Here is a 12,053-nt window from a genome sequence, read left to right as displayed (position 1 = left end):
TTTGATCAAAGTCTGTCACACATCAGATTTACTCATTTTGAATGAGCAAAGCACACGAAACCTTCAAAAGATGGGAATGGTTATTTAACCCAAAGTTCTAAAAAATCCATGGTGTCTTACACTGATTTTTTATTATATATATCATAAAACATTTGAAAATACTTGACCTCAGAATTTAATACCAAACATAATTGAGGGTGTGTGTTTACATTAATACCATTGTTTCATCAAGTGAGTTGGGTGTGTGTTTGCGTGCTTCTGACGGTGCTCTTGATGAATGTTTAGAGAAAGTGAAGATATGACAGAACATTGGCTGTGTGTGTTTAGTCGTCATCCTTTGGAGCCAGACATCTAACTGTCAGTCCGCTTCCTGTCTGTCGTCTATCTGTCGGTTTAATTGTGTCTCTGCCTGTCTAATTGTCTGTCTGTCTGTTGTTATTATGTTTAATAGTTTGTGTTTCTGACTGAGTTTTGATAACATGAAGATAAAATGTTCTCAGTTCTGTCTTCATATTTTCTAATATTTGACAAACTGTGACATATTTCATTGATTCTCTTGTGTTGATTTTCCCATTTTGTAATTTTTATTATAACAGAAACATGTAAAAGGTCACATGTAAACTGTTTCTGTTTTAAACTGTTAGTATATTATGCCTTTAATTTTGATAAAAACATTATATTCAAGAGAAATTAAAGAGAAGAGAGTCAGTGTGTTTATACATTAAAGCTGGAACTAGAAAATATTTTTCTCTTTTGCTTCATAAATGACTCTTTCTTTCTTTATTTATAAACTATTTCTTAACTATCGGAATTGTTGCTTATCTATTTTCTGTTGACTGACTCATCGATTAATAATCAAATCGTTTCGGCTTCACTGGAGTTACGTTTATTCTGTGAGACTATGTAAATGTTTGTAGTTTGTAGTTGTGGCTCCATAGTTACATAAGACATGATGAGTCACCACTTCTAAGCAAGCTCTAAAACACTTCTTGTTGCTCTTGCAAAAATCAGTTTGTAAACCAAAAGTATATTTTTGTTTTAAGCTTAATCCTACAGTATGTTAAACATGTCTTTATTTTTGTAAAAAGTATTGTTTTTCAATTGCTCTCACAATGTGGAAGAAGTGTTTATTATATCCATGTTGCAACATAAAACACAATTTAATAGCAGGCAACAGAGACACAAAGATATGAAACGCATAGTTCCTAAAGTCGTCTTATTGTTTTTCTCTCATTAAAGAAACATTTTCATACCACTGATGAGTGAAGGGAACATTAGAAAATGTGGGTGGTTGTGTAGGCCGTTGTTATATTATAGTAATGTCTATGTCTCTACAAATGACAACTTGTACAACAGTAATGGCTATAAAAATACTAACCAGTAGTTCAATAGTTTAATTAATAAAAGTAAGAAACAACTCCTCCATCACATCCTAAAAGATTCAGGTTCACACATTGATGATCTGTGGAACATTTTTCTCTCATATTATCGTTGGTTATTAATCTCAACTCTCATTTATGGGTAAATGTAATTTGTATATTTTACAGTACCAGTTCCAATGTTTACATCACTTCTGTGTAGTCATCACCTTCTCTCATGTTTCTGTGCATCACATTACAGTCAAATCACATATTACAGTCACTATTGTAGGAATGAAAGAGTGAAACTTAATAAGTTCACTAACAGTTTAAAGTGCCATATTAGTTTCAGCCACTATATTTACTACACATAATGTTTACTGGACCTTCCTGCCAGCATTTTTATGCTGCAGTATTTAAATTCATAAGCATCTTTTTGTTGATTAGTGAAGTTAACAGAAGTCAATCGCTGCCTGGTTGACTCCCAACATGTTAGATATTCTGGCACAAAATTGTTCAATACATGCAAAACACACTTTTCTGATCTTTTACGTGACTGGGTAAGTAAAATAAAAGTAATTAAGTCTTGTTATTTGAATGCTTTTGTTGATATTTGTGGTAGTTTGAAAACGTTGTAACAACAATGACTCGTCTTTGGCAAAGCCGAGAAAAATTCCTGAGAAAAACCCACCAGAATTCCTCAGATTCTTTTGTTGGGGCGTGAGCGCATTGTGACGAGAAAGTGTAAATCTTTCAATGTACATGTAAAAGATGACTAGCAGTACTATATAAGCTGTCACCTGTCCAATACTTTACTTGAGAATTGTATCTTAAGGTTCTTGGCACACCAGCATTTCTGTGGTTTCTATCTTTGTAAGAACGTTTTAGGGGTTTCAGGATGTCTCCATTTTCAGGACTTTCCAACATACCAAAATTAAATCGAGCAAAAGAAAAAAGAAGAATCTGCAGCAGCAGCAGCAGCGAAGGCCAACTGCAGCACTGCAGGGCATGTGTTGACAACTCCTCCAACAATCTTAGGAACATCAGTAGTCGTGGTAATGTTGCCTTCAGGGCTCAGGCTAGTACCTGCAACACTAGCACAGTGACAGGCCGACATAGTTTTCTCACCTCTAGCTCAGTTTGACTGACGGATTCACACAAAAGCTGAGAGAATTCCCATTAATCCACTTCAACAGTGCAGACCTGAACACAAGATTTAATCTAATACTTCCCTCGCTGCATCTCTTGTTCAACACCTAAACTCTCCGTTTGAAAGATGATCTCTTTACTGCTGCAGGAAAACAAGGCAGTTTTATCTTTTCTGGTCAATATGATGAGCTGAAAGTGAGTTCTTCTGTTTCAGGCCTGTCGCACTCAGAGTGGCGGCCGACAAAATGTTGCTTTTTAGTACGAAGACCAGACCTCTCAGTTCCACCCTTTTATTTCTGTTTTTAACACCTTGCCTGAGACAAAAGGTGAGAGATGAGAAATTACTGTATACTTCTGACTGGTTCAAGAGGAGGTCAGACAATAAGGCTTTGTGGCTTCAGTTAACCGCCACAGTTCAATAAAGCTCTTTGAAATGAAGAATAATGTCTGTGAGTTTCAAAGAGAGAGAGAGAGAGAGAGAGAGGGGGAGAGAGAGAGAGAGAGAGAGAGAGAGAGAGAGAGAGAGAGAGAGAGAGAGAGAGAGAGAGAGAGAGAGAGAGATAGAGAGAGAGAGACAGAGAGAGAGAGAGAGAGAGAGAGAGAGAGAGAGAGAGAGAGAGAGAGAGAGAGAGAGAGAGAGAGAAAAGAAGAAAGGGAAAGGAGATGAAAGAGTCACATTTAATGTCTCATTTTCGGGTTGTCTGAAATATGCCTGGTCTTTTTTATGTTGAAGTGCAGGATTTAGTCTTGGTAGCAGATAATGCTGGCATCACAGTTTGTAGTTGGTGTGTATGCAGCCATTTACAGCAGAATTAATTATACTTACAAAGATGAAAGGCTTCAGAGCTGCTTCATTCCTTTTTTTTTAAATGTATAATTAATGATGATATAAATAGGAGAGCCTATTAGAGGGAAGCTATTTTCAAAAATGTAATTAATCAACCAGTTCAGTTCAGATTTTGTATTAAAATATCAAAATCAGGAACCTTCTGCACAGCTGTGTAATACTCTCAGGTACTGATCAAGAGCAGAAAAAACCGTAACGCTGGACAAACTTAAAACTATGTATTAATTCAAACATTTCCTGCAAGTAGAAGAGTGAGCAGCATGTTTGTTTTGCAGTTTATCTGTTACACTAGCACCACGATTCTTGGGACGGCTGTGTCTGTTGGTCCAGACTAAAATATCTCAACTATTGGATAGGTTGCCATTAAATTTGCTCAGAAATCCATGGTCCCCAGAGGATGATTTTTGATAATCCTCTGACTTTTAATCTAGCTCCATCATCAGGTCAAAATTTTAATAGATTGAGTTTTGATTTTAGCACTGATTAACACCTGTAAGCATGTTAACAGTCTACACTAATGCATGGTTAACATTATACCTGTTAAACATGAGCATGTTAGCATTGTCAGTGTGAAAAACGTTGCATTTATTACAGCCTCACAGAGCCACAATATGTTCCTGCTCCCTTCTTTCAGATTATATCAGATTATTTAGGATATCTGAGGCTATACAATGTCTGACTTATTGTTGCCATTTGCCAGTGTTTGATCACTTTCTGATTGTTGCTTGACTTACATAACATGTGATCTTTAAAATGATTAGCTCTGTCTTGTCTTCCCTTATTATCTGACATGAACAACTGCAACAATTGAAATGTTGTCAGGCTCATCATGGGTGAACCAGACAGCTCATTCTTAAACAGTGTATATACTATTTGCAACACTGGGACTTCTGACAGGCCCAACCCAATTCTAAACTGCCAAAATGAAAATGCAAAACAATGCCTCCAGGCTGGCTGAAACATATCTGTATTGTTTATTTTCTCATTATGTTGTTTCATGTGCTTTTTTTTATCATGTCAGCAGATTCATGAGCTATTATTTATGTTTTTGGTTTCAGTTTTCCCAGCAGCTACAAATGTAATTTACTTTAACTGCAGGACTGTCCTCAAGTCAAGCAAACAGACTTCCAACTGCTTTAAAGTACCAATTAAAAGTTTGGACACATTTTCTCACTCAAGAGAATGAGAAAGAGTGTCCAAACTGTTGACTGGTACTGTATGTTGAATGGGCAACAAGGAGAAAAATCCTGTTGTTTCCATCTGAAGCTGAAGAATCAAGAGAGGGCGGAGACTCCTCAAGTCTCTCCCAGCAAGAGGAAACCTGAGCAGGGTCGGTACCGCGCTGGAATTTACCGCACTGGCATCTGCCAGAGCCAAAACCTCATTCTGGAAGTTTGGAAAGCAGAGTGGAGTGACAGCATTTCCTGCATCCATTTAGAGTCCCACAATATGGAAAACATTTAGACCTCTTCAAAAAGAAAAGTCAAGTTGTAGATCAGTTGCGTTGTGATTTTTTTTTTCTGGTGGTATTTTGAGTAAATGCAAGTTTTGTAAAGGAAACCTTTTATATGTGAACAATAACAAATTGAAAACATAAGGGGAGTTGGTTTTATACTTGATTGTTTGGTCTTGGGGCAGAATTGTTCTTTGTTATGCATTTTGTAAAATAAATTACATTAAAGCTTCTATGAAAGTGTTCAAACATCCTCTGTGTCTCTGGAAATCTGCCACAGCCATTGTCTGGCTACCGTGGCTCTGTGCCAGAATAACCAGGCATGATATTTACACTAACCACTATTTAACCACCATATGTTGTATACATTTTCATTGTTGTCAAGACTGTATCTGCCTCCATTACAAAAATATGTGTGGAACATGAAAATGACATGTTAGTCTGAATCGTTCTAACCCGAGGCTGCCACAAAGGAGACACAAGCATCCTGTTTGTTTGTTTACTCTCTGAATCATTCCCACAGTATGTTAGTTATAACACAATCTGTATTTCTGAACATTAAACACTACAAATGTTTGTTCTGCAAAGCTCATTAGAGTTAATTTCCACAGTGTTACAGATAATGAATATCCTGTTTATGTGTGTGTTAAACTTTTTCATCCATGGTAACCTTCTCTAAAAATTCTTCATCCACACAAAAATGTAAACTAAACCAAAAAGTTTCATTACCTTTTCATTTATGGGATGCAGAACCTTTAAACAAATGTTACCACATGACGCACTCCTCCTGCTCTTAGAGGTTAAAGCTGTTAACCGCAGTGAGTGGTGATAACTGAGTTGTAAGTGAGCTCCTCCATTAAATCTCAATTTTACACTAATCTGACAACAGGAAAGTAAAAATATAAATGACAAAAGATGTATTCAGTGGAAGGCAGTCACACATCATGTTTTACTTGTCAAATAATAATCATATATATGTGTTTTTAAAAAGCAGGTTAGTGTCAAAGACATTTTGTTCTATAAATCTAAGGTTTCTAATGTCGTGTCAGCTGTTGTCATTTGTATTATGATCCTTCCTTCACGCTTTAATGTTTATTGAAATGCAGCTACATGCAGTAAACAACCAAATAAATGTACATGTTTGCAATTAAATGAGGTTAATACTACTTTTATCCATTCTGACAACCATGTACATGTACAGCTTGCTTGCAATAGCATAGTTTTGTAGGAAACACAACAATTTGGTGTTTTTTACTGCAATCTCCCCACAATATCCACACCGTACAACTACAGCATCATGACAATTTTCATGAAAACTCACACCAGTAAGTTGTAGGGTAAGGTTAGAGAAAGATCAGATATTTGGCAAATAGTAGTTTATGAACATATTTTGGAGGAGACAGAGTTTAATTTGAACCAGAATATGCGCCCATATTTTCTACAAATGACCACGTGTGATGTCACAGCTGACAGACTTCACTGTGCTGGTGTTACATCATAACTTTGGGAGACAAATATTCCCCTTTGTTCCTCTAATGAATGTTAAAGGGGAACTCCACCGGTTTTACACATCATAGTCTGTTTACAGGTCTTGCGCAGTGCTTCTGTGTGTGTAAAAAAAATTGTATGAGGCCTTGTGAAGCTTCAGAAGGAGTTCTGTGAAGTCTGTTCCAACTGAAGCTGACAAGTCTGAAAGCTAAAAAAAAACATATTGTGAAAGAATTGAGTGGCCGACCTCTCCTGATCTCTGCTTGGGGCTATATTAAAGGACAGGTTCATAATTTTTCAAGGCTGTCTTAAAACAGAAGTCAGGTGCCCATAGGAACATTGAAACAGTTTTTGCTTGCTGTAATATTTGATATTATTAATTAATTAATTCATCTTCATACTGACTATTAAAAGTAAACGATGCAGGACAAAATCCACAAATCCAAATTGTACAAATTAATCTAAAATCTACACAGTAAGTGTGTATATGAGGCTTCGACCATCCAGGGGATCATTTCCAGGGTTGCGACCTTTTTAGTGCAAATTTCCATCTTTTTGTTCCCCTCCTCTCACTGCCACTCAACAGAGAAACCCAAAGAGGGAATTTCACACTAAAAACACTTCAAATACACCTCTGAAAAGATTTTTGCACAAAGAAGGTCTGTGGTTTTTGTCCATCATGAGTTCACTTAAATGAAACGCACATTATGAAGGACTCTCCTAATGGTCAGCATCAGCAGGAGGGATGACTACAGCGAGCACAACCTGTCTCAATCCTCATATGAGCATCTGATTGTTGTTTTAAGGAAGGCTTAAAAATGTGTGAACCTGTGCCCACAAGAACATGTCCATGTCCGTGGTTGAGTTTAATTGTGGGTAATGTAGGTGTCCGATTATGACAAGGAAGAATCTGTTTAATCTGTTTTATCCTTTTTTGAAAACTGCCAATCATGAGTCTGACAATCTTATAGGATTGAAATGCTAAATCGGTGAAGTACTGTTTTAATTAATGCAATCCATTCCTGTCCTTGGGTATATGGATTTGGTTTTGTAGACTAATATGAGTCCAAACAGCCAATATTACAAAAATATTTACAAGTGGCAAAAATATTAAATAATGATGCATGGAAATTGCAAGCAATGTGTGTTAATGTTCCAATGTGTCTTTTTTAAAGGTATGACATATAAATGTATGATTGTTTTGTACATACAAACATTCATTTCATTAATGTAACATAAGTCATTTTCCAGACCTTTTCCAAGTCATCTCCACCTGTGAGATCTGAACTTTTGAGGAAGCCACCAGACGACTCTGAAAAAAAGAAAAAGAAAAAGGGCTCTTTGGGTGATCTAAGGGGTTAAACGGGAGTCGAAGAGTCTCTTGGCTGCTATTCAAGAGGCGAGCAGCTTCAGGCAGTGCTGGTTGCGGCTCACAGCAGCTAAAAGAGAAGGCTGTCTCCAACGCCTCCCCCCCTCCTGTGTCTCTGTCTCCATATAATTACACTATGGCTGACAGACATGGTGCTTAAAGTAACAAAACAAAGACGGGCTGGAAAATAAACAGCACCTCAGTCATTCATTGAAAGGGCGAGCCTGAGATGTGTACATTGCTGGGTTTTTATACTAATAGTTCAGAAACAGGAAATAGTTTACAGTGAAAGCTTGGAAATCATAAAGGTGACAGTCAGTCATCCTATTACTCTATTACTCATCTTCATGTATTAATGAGGCAACACGAGCTTCAACCACAACTGTTGTTTTTGATTTATTTCCAGTCACACAAGCACTCAGAGTTTCTTTCAGTTAGTAATTAGTTTACAATGATTTCATGCTATAAATTCAAGAAATAAAACTGACTGATGAGACTCTGTGGATGTGTTTGTGTTTACATGTGTGGAAGTGTTTATGTTTGTTGGAGAGGGCGACAGAGTGAAGGCAGACAGAGAAATAAAAAAAACATTTAACATAGAGGTTGTGTAATGTAGATTCAAATTTGATAAATCCATTAGTTAAAAAGTAATAGTATGAGAAGTGACGAAGTTCAGATGACATCAATATGAAGTGACAAATTTTCATATTTGGAGTGTCATGTTTCCAAGCCTGAGTCGGGACAGCTTTTTAAAAAATCTTAACGATTGTTGTGGCCTTTACTGTTTTCATGATAATGAAGCCTAACTTTAAGGAAGTGGTAACTTAAACCTACGCAACGTTTCAAGTGATCATTTTAACCCAAACCATGACCCTTCGTTAAACCTAACCAGACCTTAACCACCGCATCATCACAATATACAACATAATTATTTTTTAACAGTGATTTTTATAAGATATGAAATTGAAATAATTATCAAGATGAAACATGACGCAATATAAAACTATTCAGTCCTTATTAGCAACAAAACACTATCTGTCTGTCTATTCTATAGTCCATCATATGAGAAAAACCTTAAAGTTAAATGTTTGAGCTTCACTGTGCAGAATGATGTATGTGCAGAGTTTGACACTAGAAAACTGTTTTCACATTGATCTTCTGAAGGAGGAATATTTCTCTGAATTCACCTTAAAATCTGAGTTAAAGTGCTATACGCAGAGCAAGATTTGTGACATCATAAGTTAGTTTGGAGTCAATCATAAGTTAACAAGTTAAGTTTACTTTCTTTTGTGGAAAAACCATAGACATATATTATTATTCCAAGAGAGTATATTGGATTGAATTGAGCAGTTTCACTAAAAATACCAATTTGATGTGTAAACTGGTCACAAACTGATTTTATTACCTTTTTTGGTGAGGTGACTGAAAAGTATTATTATTTGAAGTGAGCTGGATCTCTGTTTGTACCATTGTCAATCCAACATTAATTCATTTGAAAGAGTCTGTTGTTATTAAAATTACTGACACTGATCAAATAAAACTGAGTTGAGCAGCAGAGTCACAGAGCCGGCGTCTTTAAAGAGCTCTGACCTTGATGTCGTTGGATGTTTACTTTTCACTTACTGATGACTGCGTGCACCTTCCAGCTTTACAGAATAACCACTTATTCACTGGTGTCACATTTGCCTGAATTTTAATATTTTCAAGCAGCCAGACCGATTACTTTGGATATTATTTGGCTAACAAACATCAGTGTCTCTGTCTGCACAGTCTTTGTTTAACAGACTTCGTTTTTTTTTTTAAACTGCCAGTCGATTGTTTGCCTCCAGGGCGGCTAAGAAAACTGTCCGCCATCATTCTTTGATGTAAAGATGACATTAATAAACACGGATGTGCAATCAGCAACAAGACAGTGAGGAGATGTCTGAGATGTTTGAGCTGTCTGCGGTTTCACACAAGAGAGCTCGCTAACAGCAGTGCTATCGATCCACATGCACTCCCAGCATCAATGTGACAAAACACTGTCAAGGCAATGATGATGTGATGAAGGGAGAGGTGTAAACTCTTATTTTCTCCTGTGATCACTTGAATTGCTTCGGAATTTCTGCACTCATGAGATGATTGACAGCTGGATTACGACCTGAAAAATAGGTGACAACACCCTTTGGATTTACTGTATTGATTTACGAAAGCATGAAAATGAGCAGTATTTTTTTTATGTCACAGCCCCTTTGCTACAAATCTTGTATACTTTACATCACAGCTACTTATTTTTTGGCAAAAAAATTCAATGCATCGTTTCTACCACATCATGCATTCATTGGTTTCTACTGTTTTCTATATGGATATTTATGAAGTGGTGCAGATTGGAGTTTTTCAAATGTTTAATCTATAATTAAATTACATACACACATAACATTAATCTAAAAAAAAAAAACTGATGCAGACTTTATGATCATTAGTTCAAACTATTTTTGAACTATATATAAAAAAACAATAGTTGCCTGAACATCTGAAAATGTGAACAATATATGCAAAACTGTGTAGTAAATTGCAGTTGGTCCTTTAACGGTGCAGTGTGTAGAATTTAGCCACATCTAGTGAATGAACCTAGCAGAAATGGACTATGATATTCATACATATGTTTTAACTAGTGTATAATCATCTGAAAATAAGAATCATTATGTTTTTATTACCTAAGAATGACTTTTATATCTATCTAGTAAGCAGGTCCTCTTCCACGGAGCCTGCCATGTTTCTACAGTAGCCCACAATGGACAAACCAAACACTGGCTCTAGTTTTTCATGAGTTTTGCAGCCATTGTAGGTTTTCCTCTCCGCTACTGTAGATGTCACCAAATCCTGCACACAGCGTCTTTAAACACTCACTCATCTTGTGTGTAGTGTAGAAAATATCTTCCATTAATTACCCATCCCTGATGTATTCATTAACATAATTATAACATCATAATCTGGATGGGGATAATTATACGGTGGCTGGGTGGAGCTCGAGAGGCAGTGGCAGAATTAGCCCGTTTTCATGCAGTTCACAGTGAGGTCAGCACACACCGCAGCCCTGAAGACGAAGGCCAAAAACCCTCCTCCGCCGCTGCCTGGGATTCATTTCATCGTCTCCATGACTCTGAGTCCTGACAAGGGAAAACAATTAGACAGGAGACTGGGCAGTGGTGTTTTCAGATGAGAAAACCAAAGAAGAGATGGAAGAGAAACATGGTAGATTTCGGACAAGGAACGCCAGCAGCAACTACCCCCTCCCCTCTGAATCCTTCCATTGTGTCCGAACCACAAATCCCACACTTTGCCTGGAAAAGCAGAGAAGAGACTCGACTTAAATATACATTTTTTTGGTAGGGAATGCCCAGAGCTTTTACAAAAGCTTTCATTATGTTGTTATACAGTATACAAATAAGAGCTTCAAACTCCTCTCCAAGAGAATCTATGTTACAACAGAATTCTTACCGTCTTTAAATGTGACTGGTTTTGCTACAGTATGACATTTATTTTAAGATCGTGCTGCAAACCTACAGTAACACAATGTTGCAGTGCTTCATTTTTCTTCAGGAGTGCTTTGTAATCAACCCCTCTTTCAAGCTAAAGTTAATTACAGGTTTCAGCGAGCAGCCTGCAGAGGTTCAGGGTCAAAACAAAAATGCCTGACTGCCTGAGCGAGGTGCCGCTGCTTCTTAAACAGACGTCTCCAGAAAGGTTTTTAACTGCCTCCTACTGCTTACATCGCATTTTCATCTCACTGTTCTTGCTCTTCAGCCTCTTAGTCAAATATGAGTCTCCATAAATAATTGTGTTGTTGAAAGGCTCAAACAGGATGCCATTACGCTATAAACAGAACTTTCTCCTTGCAGAGTCGGTTTGGGCCTGAGTGCCCTGCTGTGGTTTGTTGTGTAATCTCTCAGTTATGCACTTTATTTTCTTACCACTGGCACTGTGACGCCTTTCACTGTTTTCCATTGCCGCTGGTCCCTTTTAATGCCAACAAGATAGTTAAATTTTAATTATGATTTATAAAGTTTAAACTCATTTTTTTAAAGTATGTGGTGTATTGCACATGTACATTTTTCCTTTTACACAAACAGCAATACTTTTGGGCATGAAAGTTCATTCTTGAGCTTTGGGAACAGTAAATGTAACTGAATAATCAAAGCTCGGACTTCCTTTTAATAGCCTTTCATAACCTAAAAGTTGGCTGTCTTCCTCAGTGAATGGAGTGCCTCAAAGCTAAGTTTATACTCCACACAAGGGGTTAAAGACATGATTTATGGTTATGTGTCAGGTTTTACCTGCTAACAACGCCTCCACAACATTAGATGTATAGCATATGATCAGGCCTTTTTGTGCTGTAATTATATTCCC

The sequence above is a fragment of the Scomber scombrus genome, chromosome 1 (genome assembly GCF_963691925.1).
Source record: "Scomber scombrus chromosome 1, fScoSco1.1, whole genome shotgun sequence".
Taxonomy (NCBI): domain Eukaryota; kingdom Metazoa; phylum Chordata; class Actinopteri; order Scombriformes; family Scombridae; genus Scomber; species Scomber scombrus.
Note: the sequence above shows the minus strand (reverse complement) of the source record.